Below are 14015 nucleotides of genomic sequence, written 5' to 3' on the forward strand. Positions count from 1 at the left end.
AGCTCATAGTAACCCTGGGAAACAACGCCGAATTCTCTCAGTGAAAACACGTGAAAAGGTAGAAACTTCCTGTGCACATGTCAGTATAATTATTCTGCCAGAAACAGTAGCAGACTTAACTACCCAGAGGTTTTCCTTACAGCTGGTGAATGGTGCTGGCTTCAGCCCCAGCTGTGCAAGCCAGGCACCCCAGCTGAGTGCTGGGAGGAGGTGGCACTGCCCCTCACGGGCAGGTGGGAGCCTTTGGCCTTGACAGAGTGGCTGCTGTGCTCAGGACAGTGAGAGAAAGTGTTGAGACAGGGCTGCAAAAGGAAGCCAAAGCCTGATGGAAGGAAGAGCTGGGACATCTAGGAACTGTGACCCAGCCAAGGTGGGAAAGGCCACGATGGAGCAATAGCCGAGCAGAGTTCTGAGCAGCTCTTTGGATGTATTGAAGTCTAGACTAATTACCATAATGGAGACTCTGCTTTTGCATGAATCTACAAGCACCTCTGTGGGGTGTCCTTGGGAGAAGTTAGGCAGTCTTGGATACATGGCTAGGACTACAAATATGATTGGTGGATTTATGATGCATATCACAATCGCCTAATCTAGTTCCAAGGGTTAAAAATACCACAGTCCTTTCCACAACATTCACTGTGAAAAGGAATGAGTCTACCTTTTTGCACCTGCCAATCATAGATATGTTTGACATCCCAATGCCCTCTTCTCCATTTTGCATCTTGTTCCCTCATATTCATTTCCTGCCTTGCAGGGCCCTTCCCATCACTGCTATCTCAGATCTGCTGCTTCTTGTAGTTCTGACACATGCAGCTTCAGTGCTGACAGCACATTATCCTCTCTGTACTATCATCATGTCATGCCTGATCTATCATCCCTGACCATCCACCTCTGCTAGATCCCCATCATTCACACTTAGCCTTCCCAGGTATTTTTAATCAGCAAGGGTAATTAAAGCTTGTCAGAGACCAGGTAAATAACTGCATAGTATAGCACTCTGACTATTCTTCTTGTTCTAGTGCAGAACAGCAGACAGTACCTGAGGTAGCCCATGGTGAGACCTCAGTAAAGTCTGTGTATTCAGATTTATCCTCCTCAGTATTTACTGAGAAATGCAGCAAGTCTACTCCAGCTGACAACAAAAAGCAAGAGAAGGACAGGAAAGAAGAGTCTGTTGGGAATTTGGATGGGGCAGTTTAAAGAATTTGAGGTTTTAAGGGAAAAGTCACAAATGTCAGATCAGAACTCAGTTTAGAGGCAGATTGTGAAAGGCCCTTGGAAGATACATAAGAAAGAGAGGGAAAGTGTTGCCTCAAAAGGATGAGGAAGAGGATGCCCATATAGATGAACTTCCAGTGAAATCTGACAGCAATATAATGTGGGATAGAGAGCAAGTCCAAATCTCTCACAGCAGTAACCATCTTCCATAAAAGGCAAACAAACACATAAACAGAAAGGCAAAGCCACAACTCAGTGAATAATTTTGGACAGGTATTTGCTTGCATCAGCCAGAATTCTCCTGGTGCTCCTTTTCCATTATATCCTATGTACCAAGCTTAAATGGGCTGCACTTTGAAAAGAGAAAAATGACAATCTTTTCCTAAATAGCTCACTTTTCTGTGAATGCCAATATGAAAATGGCCCAAAGGTTCACTAGGGAGAGAAGCAAGATGCTGCTGTCTTCTCAGTCCCTGGTGGCTGAGCTCCTCTGCCTTATAGCTACCCTGCTGCAGCAGATCTGTTCAAAGCTGAAGAAGTCCCACTGGTGATGCTGGCACACGGGTCCCAGCGATGAGAGCTGCCTGCTGCAGATGCATCAGTGCAGCCAGCTCAATAGCACATTTTCCCGGGAGGTGTTAGACTGGTTGGGACAGTAAATAATTAGCTTTTCTGCCTTTGGCTATAGAAATGATTATGAATTTTTCAGCAATGAGAGTGATTGAAGAAATTTCTGTTTGCTTTCTCTTAGTTGTGTTGCAAAGTTTAGCTTCAAGAAGGAAAATACCCTCAGAGGAGGTTGACAGACAGGTGGGAAAATATAAAGATGCTAAGAGATCAGAAGAAATTCAGGGAGCATTAAAAGCTGGGGGAGAATGTCCTGATAAAGGGGGATGACTTTCATAACAAAGGAATTATCTTTCTTATTCAGTCCTTCCTTTATCTGATAACAGGTTATTCCCTGAGAAAGCTGGCTCCTGGGAAGTTAGTTTCAAGCTGAACATGAAAGTTCATTTTTTGGCAGAAGTTACTTTCTCTTTAATTTATTTATTTTTGTAAATTTATCCTAGTCCTCTCTTTTTTTTTTTTTTTTTTTTAATTAACAGAATGTTGAAAGATACTGTAGAGAGAAGTTGTCTTTATTAAGACACATAGGATTTAATCTCTGAAGTATACTACCTCCCCCATGGCCTGCTCAGGCTGCCTGCTTATGCCTCCTCAGTTGATGGCAGTTCTGCCTCCAGGACTCTTGTCCTCTCTGGCAGACTGGCAAGTAAGGGGTCCCCTGATGCCACATTTTGCAAGCTTGGCTCTTGATCAACCTACTTGGCATCTCAATGAACCTGGAGGTACTTCATGTTTTGCACACAATGCCTCACACTTGTTAACTTTATGTCTCTCTTTGTCAAGTGAAATCAATATTGGTAATAATAAATCCATAAGCAATTAATTATAAATGAATTATCATTCCATGAAAAATACTTCGAAGGTAAAAAACACAGAAAGACATTTTCTAAAGGTTCCCTGTTAACCTCCTCTGTTGCAGAAATGTTTTCTAATGGTTTTCAAACCCTTACTAAAGCATTCAGTTTTTTCAGCGTTCCTCCACTTTGCCCTTGACCCACCAGCTGGCTGGGTCAGAAGGCACCTTTTCCCAGATTATTTTAACCCCACTGTTATTCAGGCACAGCAAACACCACACTCCTTCTGTTGTTGCAAACAGGGCTACAAATCTGACCACACAATGGTGGTTGGTGCACACTGACAAGCCTGATACCATAACATCACAGGAATGTGTATTGAAAACTTCCTCAGGGTGGCAGTGAGGGCCCAGAACAATTTGCCTGAGGTGTGATACTTAAAACGTGTAACTGTATTATCCCACCATGGTACCACGAACCATTTTCCCCGCTGGAAAGACTGGATTGGTTGTGATTGCAGACTGGGGATTTCTTTCAAACCAGTGGGAGAAGCTGAATGAGGCTCCTCCAAATCCTTCAAGCAGGAGACCAAAACATATTTTACATCTTATGGAGGAATGTTAAGAGGATGAAAAAAGAGGAAAGAATGGGAGCTTCTGCTAAACAGACTAGCTGTATGGCTTTAAAAACTCTTTCCAAAAAAGCTGACACAGGGAAGACTTCATTTCTTACTGTTGAAATGACAACAGGGTGACTGGAGTTACCAGTTAGAAAAAGCAACTACACCCAGCTCGAATATTTTCCCTTCAAAGTCCTTCTTCATAAATTTATAAAGCTGCAAGTCTTGGAAAGAATCTCCTGCAGTCATTTTCTCCTATACCTTCCCATGAATCAGAATAAGGTTTAGCCACCTCCTCCCTGTAAGGTGTTGGTCTAACCTGTTCTCAAATCTGCCAATGAATGTGCTCAATATCCAGACAAAATCTAGTTCCCAAAGCATAGCTTCACCTTTTTTTTTTCTTGCAAATGATGTTGATGGTTTTTTATCCTTCTCACAGTGGCCATGGGAGAACAAATGATGGCTATCCTCTCTAAAGCAATTGTTTACATATTGAAAACCTCATACATTTTCCCCCATAGTCTTTTTCCTCTAGACTAAACAAACTCAGTTTCTTTAACATTTCCTCATCACTCATGTTTTATAAAGCTTTTATCATTCCTGCTGCTTTCTTCTGGACGGTCTCCAATTCATCTACATCCTCAACTCTGCTGGGCCCTGCCTGAAAATCCATTGCTAAGAAAAACTCCACACTTCTGAGTGAGATGCTAGAGATCTGTTTCCAGATTTAGCACTTTTCCATGGTAGATGTAAGCATTTTAGTTTCTGTTAGTACTGATGATATAGATATAGATATAGATATAGATATATAGATGATATAGATATAGGTATAGATATAGATGATCTAGATCTAGATATAGATATAGATAGATATAGATACACACACGTATATAATAAAACAAACAAAACAACACAAAGTCTCACATTCTTGAAGGCAATTTATCAGTTTTGCACTTCAGTGGCTACTGTCTTTATAAAACACTTACATGTGTTCCATGGCACTTTCTCCACCCAGCAGCATGGCTCCTGAGCCAGTCAGAGGCCTTGCAGTCAGCAACCCTTGTAGAAGAGCGTCTTACAAGGCAATGTAATTAAAGTCAGCATTCAAAGCACTTCAAATAACGAAAAAACCTACCCACCCCCAAACAGAGGCAAAATCAAAGAGCCTGTCATGGAATGAAACCCAGCAACCCTGAAGGCATGAGCAACCAACCTAAAGAAATTACATGCCAAGGAGGGAAATAGGGGAGGAACTAATGGCATCAACAGTTGAAAAACAAACAAATTCAGGAGACTTCAAAAAGGGATTAACTGGGCTACCAAATTACATATTTTGTAAGTCTTTGGGATAAGGAGGAACATGTGTGGTTAGTGTGTTCAGTCTTGGTTTAATCCTGACCATGGAAAGCATTGGGTGTTTCCTCCTTGGTATCAGTCATGGCTACCAACAAACACTTTTTTTTGTGTAGTTTTGAGAGGTCCCATACTCATCGTAAAACCAGAAACACGCTATTGTCTTCTTACTAAGCTTAGAAAAGGGACTGTGCACTCAAAAGCCCATCTGTTTTATAGATCGGTATGAGCTACAAACCTCATCACATCAATAACCTTAAGATGTTGTAGCTGCTATCATGAAGCTTGCAACTTTTGCTGGTAGCTTGTTTACTCAAGAAGAGCACACAACTCAAGAGCAGTCTCATTTCCAGAGATTTCTTTTTCTTCTGTGGGCTGACTGAAGTTGCACAAAATTCTCAATAAAATACAGAGTAGGCAACTCATATCTGATTTGAACTTTTTATCAAAAACACCTCCTTGACTTCCTCTTCCAGGAAAATTCATGGATCCCTGCACATAAATTCAGAGATCTGTTAACTAAGCTAAGCAACAGCTTTATGACCCATACATTGGCTCCTTCTGTATTTCTAATAACTTTAGAAGAGAAATACGAATTCCAGGTTGTCTACATCATGAAGTTCTTTTAAATGGTAGAACTGGGACCAACTCATCCTCAGGGTGAAAACAACAAAAAATAATTTGGTGCAATTAATTTAGCAAGGTTTCAGCCCGATGATGCTTATTTAACCAATGTGGATGAAAGCAAAATTTCCCCACAGCCCCTTCTAAACACCTCAACTAAGAAAATAAGCATAAGTGTGGTAAAGAGCATGCTGATACCCCAAGGGACCAGAGAAAGTGCAACAACAGAGTGCCTTATACAGAAGGGGGAGTGTTAAGCATGTTTAAACCAAACATTTCTTTCCCTTTCCTTTGGGATAAAACTATTTCCCATGGAAACTAAGGCTGTGCCCCTACATGTGTAGCCCGGGGAGAGATGCTTTGATGTGAAAGAGAATCCTGGTAAAGTACCGGATGCAGAAGCCAATGTGGAAATAGGAGGGACTTCCAGAAGCAGGAAAAAGCATTGTCCCAGAGGGGCTTCCATCACCCCCCCACAGGTCATCACTCAGACTGTCTGGCTAGTTTCCTCCTGACGGTCACTTTGCCATAAGGAAAATCTTGTCTCAGACATGGGGCAAAAGTTTATAACTTTTCCTTTACTTTAGACAGCTAAATGAATGTGAGTTTTTACAGCATAATCTAGATATAAAAAACTTAAGTGAAAATGTCACAACTTATAAACTGAACACTACTTATAAGTGTACCACAGAAAGCTTGGAGAAACCATGAGGACTTCAGAAAAGTAGAAGTGCTGCGAATATGATTTAGTCTAGGGAAAAGGGAGAGTGATTTAATTCTGTAAAACTTTAGGAATAATACAAAGAAATAAATATGAGAATTAGCATGAAACTCTTACAAGTGTGTACACTCATATGCTTTTGGAGCTATATGGTCTATATGAAGGGAACCTGCACATAGTGTGCAGATGATTTGCTTTAGGTTATTAGTCTCCAAGGCAGACTGTGTGGGGGATCTGCATGTAAACACTTGCCTGGTATTGCAGGACTCACAGCCCAAGAGGAGCCTGTTCTAGAGATAAAAAGTCCTATGCTGATTCTCCCATGTAGCTCTTTAAAAGAGCCAAACATTATTCTCTGCTTTCTTCAGCTGCCACTGAGATGAGTGTTGGTCATGGCCTAAACTCCACAAGTGGGCTTAAACAGAGTGCTCTGCTACTGCTACCACCTGACACAGAAGGAGCAGAAATGCTCCTGCATGCCCATGAGCAGATTATGGTCACATGTGGAATCTGTTCAGCAGCAGCAAAACAGAGAATGAACCATGATAACTTGTAATTGTACAGTAAGTCCCTCTTCACCCTCCAAGTTTTCACCATTGTCAAGGTTCTTGTGGGTGCTGGTCGTGAAACAGCTGCTAGGAAACTGAAGTATCATTTGATCAGAAGACCTTATCTAGGCACATGGGCCACATTTAAGCAAATGGCCCTATGATGGCAGTGGTTGAGGTTTGCTCCTGTAATTATTTCAGCACCCACAGTCAATAAACTATGTCATTATTTCTTTGTATGCTATGCTCACACAGACACATCCAGTGCCATTTCTGTGACAAGGACTTTGTCAGTGCTCCCTCCCAGAGTGAAGTCTGGTGCCTTGTTTCGCATTCAGATCAATGTATTTGTTTTAGCTGCTTAAATGAATTTGTTGAATTATTTCTTTGGTGACTTGAGAGGACTTCATATTAGTGACTTTTGAGGCTAACAAATTAGGTGTATTTATTACTAAGTTTGCACTTGGTGTCTACCTCACATAAATTAAGTACACTAGCTATCTTCAACATCATTCATATTGACTGTCTACTAAATAGATAACTGCCTTACCCCATGTTCTTAAAGATAAATAGAATATTGGCATATGGATCTCTAAGTAACATCTCTGTCTGAAGTTATGGGGAGCTGGAAGAGGTCAGAGTTCCTGAAAATTGAGCCACAGAATCAACGTCACACCTAAATCTTTGTGGTCACAGCTAAATCTGATGTCCAGTTGACCATTCAAAGTCCTTTGAAATAAGACGCAGAGCCAGAAGAAACTCCAAACCCTCCTGTGCAAAGACTGGTTTCCTCTCTCTCTTTAGTGGGAGTAAGAGAATTTTACTCTTACTTAGGGAGCCCTGAGGTGTATTTAATTAATGCTCATTATGAACTCTGAGAGGAGGTTGAGACATAAGTAAGCATTATTATGCCTTCAAAGCCTGTGGGGATCACTCAGGTTTTACTCAGGTCTCTTAGGCTGGCAGAGTTCTTACCGACCTACGGACAATGCAAATATGTGGAACAAAGTGTTTAGAATTTGGCCCATAATGTACCTGTCTCTCTCTTGGGCTGGACTTGGCTCTAATCCATCCTACATTCTTTGAGTCTCATCTATTCATTGACTAAAGCATCAAGAGCCTTTAGAGGTGTTGCTCCACAAGCAATGGATCTCATTCAAACATTGCTCACTATCAAACAGTCTAACTCTATTAATAATAACTTTAAAGAGAACAGAGAAAGAGGAGACAAGAAGTAGATTCAGTTTAATAAGATTTTTCTTTCACCCAAGTTTTATGTTCCTTTCTTTTATCTTTTTATCAAGGCAACTGTATTCTGAAAAGCCTGAGGGTACAATAAACAACAGAAGGTGATGCAACGGCTGCTCATTATTGCTTGATGGGTGAATCATCCTACTGGCTGTTATCTGCATTATTGGAACAGATCACTCAAGGGCTGCACTGAAACATGGGCCATAAAATGTAACTCTGCACTAATATCAGGATGTGACACATGAGTCTCTTTATTTCCATATGAGTTTCCTTTCAATTGGACATTGATAAAATCACAAGAAAGGGTGCCTATAGGATATATTAAAAACTATACCTGGGCCTTATTTTTAACAAAACTCATTTAGTACTGACTGGCCAAATCCAGCAACCTGTGCTTACACCAATGAGCAGCTGTTCATGCAGAAAATTCTATTGCTTCAACTGCTCCCTTTTCAGAATTAGTACAGAGATTTTTTTCCTACCTCACCCTGTTGTTTTACATAAAATGCCACATCCTACTTAATTTTTATGGTATACTAGGGTACTTTTTTCCCCCCTGGGTTTTACGAACATTGTACTACTGGGACTAAACTGAGAGTGGAATATTTCCACAAGCATTTAAAAAATGCCAATATAAACATATTTTACCAAAACAAAAATTACTTCTTTTATCTTTCTCACACATGATGCATAATCAACATGAAGACCTCCATAATTAAGATCCTAAGACCTGCCTTGCCTGGCAGAAGAGGCTGTTCTGTGGGTTTGTACCTGAGGTCCTCTAACCAAAAGACACTTGATGTAAAAATACTGACTTTTGGCGTTAACTATACAATTTAGCAGCTGTGATATGCTTTTGGTTTGGGTATTTAATTACACGACCTATTGTCTTACATCTGGAGTCCATGAAAACACTTCAGGTCCTTCAGGAAACAGGCACAGAGGCAGCAAAGAAAATTTGTGACTTTAGGAAGTGCCTCTGACAAGCTGTCTCTAGTCAGCCTCTGCAAACCAGATCTTGTTTACTCCACAGAATTTGGTGGTATTTTTCCCCTTTGTTTCTTGCGAGTCTTTGTGTGCCTTTTCCCAAAACCAAAGCTTTCAGGGTTTGAGCTGCTGCAGTACCATCAGCTGTCCCCTGGGAGGGGGATGTGGTACTGCATGGCTGTAATCAGACCACAGAGTGCCTAGAGCAGAAAGAGGCTTACACTCCATGCTGAACTATCTGTGAGGAATGAGAAATCAGGACAGCATGGACTTAATGAACTTATGCTATTGCTTAGAGACAAGACCCATTGCACTGTCCAGTACTCACATAAGGACATTTTCTCTCTGCACCAGAGAAGAGATTTGTAAAAGCAAAGGTGTCTAAAAGACTTCGTTAGTCATGTTACCAATGAAGGAAATTAAGATGACACTCACAGCTGGCTGGCCCAAACCAGCATGCAGAAGTACAGCAAGGCAGGGCCACAGCGCTAGGGCTGTAGCCACCTACGGCAGTCCAGCAGCCCACAGGTAAATGGCATGGCTGTCCCAGCTCTGTCAGGTCTCCCCGCTGCAGCTGCAGAAAAGTCCAGGATGGGGTTAGGACTGGTTTCTTGAAGCTCGGTTGGCCAGCCTTTCCCTCCCTGTGAATAACATATTCCTAAAGGAGCAGCACAAAGTCATGTGCTACATACAACCATTTAGTTTGGAAGAGACCTTTAAGATCATCAGGTCCAAACATTAACCCAGCACTGCCAAATACACCATTAAACCATGATCCCATGTCTTTAAAATCCCTCCAGGAATGGTGAATCCACCACTTCTCTCCAATGTTTCCTTAGTCTGACTACAAGAAAGCTGCAAATTATCATGAAGGCTAGTGATTCCCCTGTTTCTGTTGCTAAACTCAGCACTACATTTCCACAGCTACTTGGATTTTGCAGCATAAGGCATTGTCCACCAGCTCCCCAACCTCCTTACTGCACCATTTCTCGCACCACTGAGGGCGCAGGACCACGGCTAACAGGACCAATACATATTTCACTTGCTGCCAAAGACACCTTAGCTCCCTTCCAGTTTCTTTTTACCAGTTTAAATAAAGTCAAGCTCCCACAATGAACACAAAGTGGGGCTGAACACACATCTCAAATCATCCAGGAGAAATTCACCACTCCAGAAATCACTCTTTTAAGCTGACCCCACCACAAGAGATAAAATGTCCCTGAGTATTTACTAACACATTCCTCTTGTGCCTTCTCCCAGCCCAAGGTAGAGCTGGGCACCCAGGCAGGGCCCTGCCCAGCTCCACAGAGCTCTGGTCCCACCATACTGTGCACCCAGACAGGCTCCATGGCCACCTCAAGGAAAGGGAAGAAACAAGGCCAGAGCAAAGCTCTGCCATGATACAGTGACCATCTTCATCTGGATGGTACAACATAAACTATATTTGGAGGCCAGAATGTGGCTCTGTGTGCCTGCCTACCACTGGAGTTCCTTTCAGCTGCATGTTTTGAAGAGCAATTTGCCTTTTACATTTTGTTACGATGTCCAGCGGAGAAAGAAACTTCTCAAAATAAGCCCTTTCTCCCCTTTTTCATTAACATTTCTCACTCTCTTTTGCTTTAAAAGATTTACAGTGGTTGCAATGAATGTTTATGCATTAGAAACATTAGAGGCAAGCCACTAAATTTTTACAAAAAAGCCCAGATAGAGACATTGTGATTTTTTAAGCTACATTTTCTCTATGAAGAAGTGTGTCCAAGAGGAAAGAAGTAACTGTTATTGTAAGGTATTCTCCATTTTGAATCCAGAAAGTACAGGAAGCTGAGCAGCCTCTTTGTTCATCCAGCTACTGCTGCTGATGGAGACAAAGCAAGTCACCCGTCTACATAGTCTTATGTTGATTTTACTTTTCTTAGACAAAAGCTTTTCTAATGGGTGGGGTCAGTCAACAAGGATGAAGGAAGAGGGATTTGCAGTTACAGCTGAACTGCCTTCTGTATGCCCTTGGTCAGCTTTCATCTACTTCATTGCTGTGTACATTAGGCCGTGGCAAAATCAGTCCAGAGAGAGAGGGGGAAGGAAATCCTAGAATAATGCCAACATCCTGGGAGAAACCTTGCCCATGAAGATAGGGAGCAGCAAAGAACCCCTGACCTGATCCACCATCCAGCCTCTCCAGCTGCAGGGTGTTTGGTGTCAGTTAAATACAAAAGAAATACTGATGGTTGTTCCCCTTCCCTCTCCATTTTTGTGAAATTTCATATGGAAATTCCAAAACCTTTGACTGGCTCTATGCTTGGGAAAAATATTTTTGTAAGTGGGCCAAAGGTTTTTCCCTTGCTAATTCTCAGGAATTCAAAGGTTAATCAAGATAACCTATGATAATTTATCAATTCTAAAGAATCACTGGTAGAAAATCATCTGGAAGAAAACTCAAGAAAGAAGATTTGGAGGCAATTTGAGAAAATTAGTGGATTTCACTTACTCAGAACAGTCATATGCTACAGAGGTTTTTTCCTACACCTCAGCATTTTTACATCTACTTGAAAAAATACAGTAGAATGAATTGTACAAATTATATTGTATTTACATTAAATAGATGTTGTGTGGTAAGCAATAATAATAATAATGCCGAAATAAGAATGAAGCAAGTTAATTGCATGACAAGAAAAGACAGGAAAGTCCCATGAAAACAGAAGCAATGCAATGCTGTCCCTGCACTTTCTGACCTGAGTCCGGAGACATGTGTTAACAGCACACACCGCAGCCTGAGGCAGAAAAATGTGATGTGATTGACAAAACTGTGGCATGACTAAAGACAGAGCATGTGAATTGTATTTATGTACTGGTCTCTGAAGTGGAGAGCATATTGTCAAGCAGCCTGAGGGAGCTGTATCATATATTGCTCCGTGTGCATAGCATGGTGTAGCTGTATCCCATTAAGATGCTAGTAATGGAATATATTAAATATCTTCTTGAAGGCTAAGGGTCCAATCCTCCTGCACTGAAATCAATACAATTTTTGCAATTTATTTTTGATGGGAAGAGAATCAAACCCTTTCAGCTGCTATTCTTCAGAAGGATTCACAGGCATACACAGCAACCAGTAAAACTAACAGAGAGCTATGTTTGCACTCCCAAAAATGCCCATCCATGGTCACATCACAGTGACTAAGGGTAGGCTTGTCTGGTGACAGTTATGCAACTGCGCTGCCTGGATCCCACCCAAAAGACAAGAAACCCATTCACAGAGCAAAAGCTGTTGAATGCTCTCTTTCAAAGCAAGTAGACCAGCCTAAAGCACAGAAATTTGTTTTCTGATTGTGATATACACCTCAAAGAGAGTAGCATTTTATAGTCTGCTGTTGCAAAAGCCATCACGTGCTTTGTCCACTCCCTCCACCATATTTTTTCTTTTTCTTTTTTTTTTAATTATCTTCATAGCTCACCTCCAGCTAAATAACTTGTGTATATGATTCTGTTTCAAGATCTCTCAGGAAATACACAGAGCCAGAGAAATAATCAGAGTTTAGTACGCTGGCTTCCTGTTCTGTTTCTTCAGGAGAACAGGCTGGGTTCTGTTCTATCTTCGCTTGGGGAAACAGAGAAGACTGCTGATGATGGTGGTCTAAATGGAGGTAAAACCTCAAAACTCAAGAAAAAGTGATTCAGAGGGGATTCTGGGCTAAAAATATGGGTAATATTTTTGAAAAGCCAGCTGTTGGCTTACAGAAAAGTTTCCTTTAATCACAATACACAGTTAAATTTTCCATTTGAAATGAACTTGAAAAAAAACCTCAATGCATCCTGAAGGCTCGGAAGTCCTGTTGGCACACTAAAAAATGCCATTAAGATAAAAAAAAAAACCACAGTATGTGTATGTGTGGTGGCTCAACACCAGGTGCTGGTGGTGGACAACAGTGGTCCTCTTCACTGGTGGTGGTGTCCTACATCATAGCTCTTTTCCAAAAGAGAGGCTCAGGAGGGAGCCAGCTCTGGGTCCTGCAGGATTGAGACCTCAGTGTCCCCTTGGGAGAGTGCTGCAGCAGAGCTCACTGCTTCTGGCCACAGCACGGCAGGCAGGGCTGTGCTGCTCAGTAAATGGGAGGACTGGTAGAGCTTAGAACCTGGCTCAGGGGGCTGAGTCAGAGCAGACCCTGGCTGGGCACAGTGTGAGTACTGCAGTTCCTTAGAGCCCACCTCCAGACCTGTTCAGAGCTGTTACTGTTGTTGGCAAGCGACATTTCCTGAATATTTGTGGCCTGGCTCTTCAGTCTTTATAAAGAACAGCAGACTGCTCCATTTTTGCTATGCAGGGATAGTGAATGACCTCATTCTTCCCCAACCAGCTCCACAGACTTGGAGCTTCACTGCAAGATCTCAGAAGGGGTCATACTTCTGTGACCTGGATGTCTTGGTCTTACTGACATCCACACTTTTGGCATACTTCCTGAGAGGTAGATATATATTCCCTGTAATTCAAGCAGATACAAAACCTGTAGCATGATATAGAGATCACAGGAAGAAATGCAGCACAGAAGGGTTTCAAGGTTTTGAACTTCCCTCTGTGAAGCATCAAAGGGCAAAATCTAGAACCTGAAATCAGAAATAGTGTGCATTTACCATGACAGTAAACCACTGAGGCAAAGAGAATGGCTGACCTGAGAACCTGCAGTGCTGGAAATACCCATGGGAAGCTTGGATTTGTCATGCTGCACTAAAATAAGCTGTGTTCTCTAGACCACCAGGGCCAGGCAGATCTCCAGTCAGCTGGAGTTTCAACATGTCTTTGAATGGTGACAGAGAGGCCACTGTCTGAAGAACATTTCATGTAGCTTCCTATACCTATTACCTTTATCACTGTAGGAAGAGAACAGATAACTCCAGCAGGCCACAAATATTTAATATACAGCATTTTTGTCCACTACAGTTGCGGCAGTAAAAAAATCAGCATGCATTCTTCATTTTTTGCCTCAAAACACTGACTGTGGTCTTGATGTTTGACTTTGTGGAAAGCTGTTTGAGATAGGACTGAGCACAGGGGGCAGGTTTCAATTTGTTAGGCTCACATATAAGAAAACTGCTCCTTCCACATCAGATCTCTGGCAGCAGAGATGTATCATACATCTAAAGCGAGGGAATAGAGGGTGAGTCGGACTTTGCTGCTACAAATGGAGCTGTGCAGATGGCACAGTGCTTACAAAGAGGCAGGAATATTGTCTTTTGATCTCAGTAGGAGGGTGGGGACAAGAAGGGGGAATCTGATATTACTC

The 14015-nt window shown here is 41.9% G+C and overlaps 1 long non-coding RNA gene across 1 annotated transcript in view; it reads right to left on the reverse strand.

The window, feature by feature from the left end:
* Nucleotides 1-14015, reverse strand: part of LOC137472378 (uncharacterized) — a 28967-nt gene that overhangs the window by 14537 nt on the left and 415 nt on the right. The window lies entirely within an intron of this gene.

This window comes from Anomalospiza imberbis, chromosome 4, assembly GCF_031753505.1.
Source record: "Anomalospiza imberbis isolate Cuckoo-Finch-1a 21T00152 chromosome 4, ASM3175350v1, whole genome shotgun sequence".
Taxonomy (NCBI): domain Eukaryota; kingdom Metazoa; phylum Chordata; class Aves; order Passeriformes; family Viduidae; genus Anomalospiza; species Anomalospiza imberbis.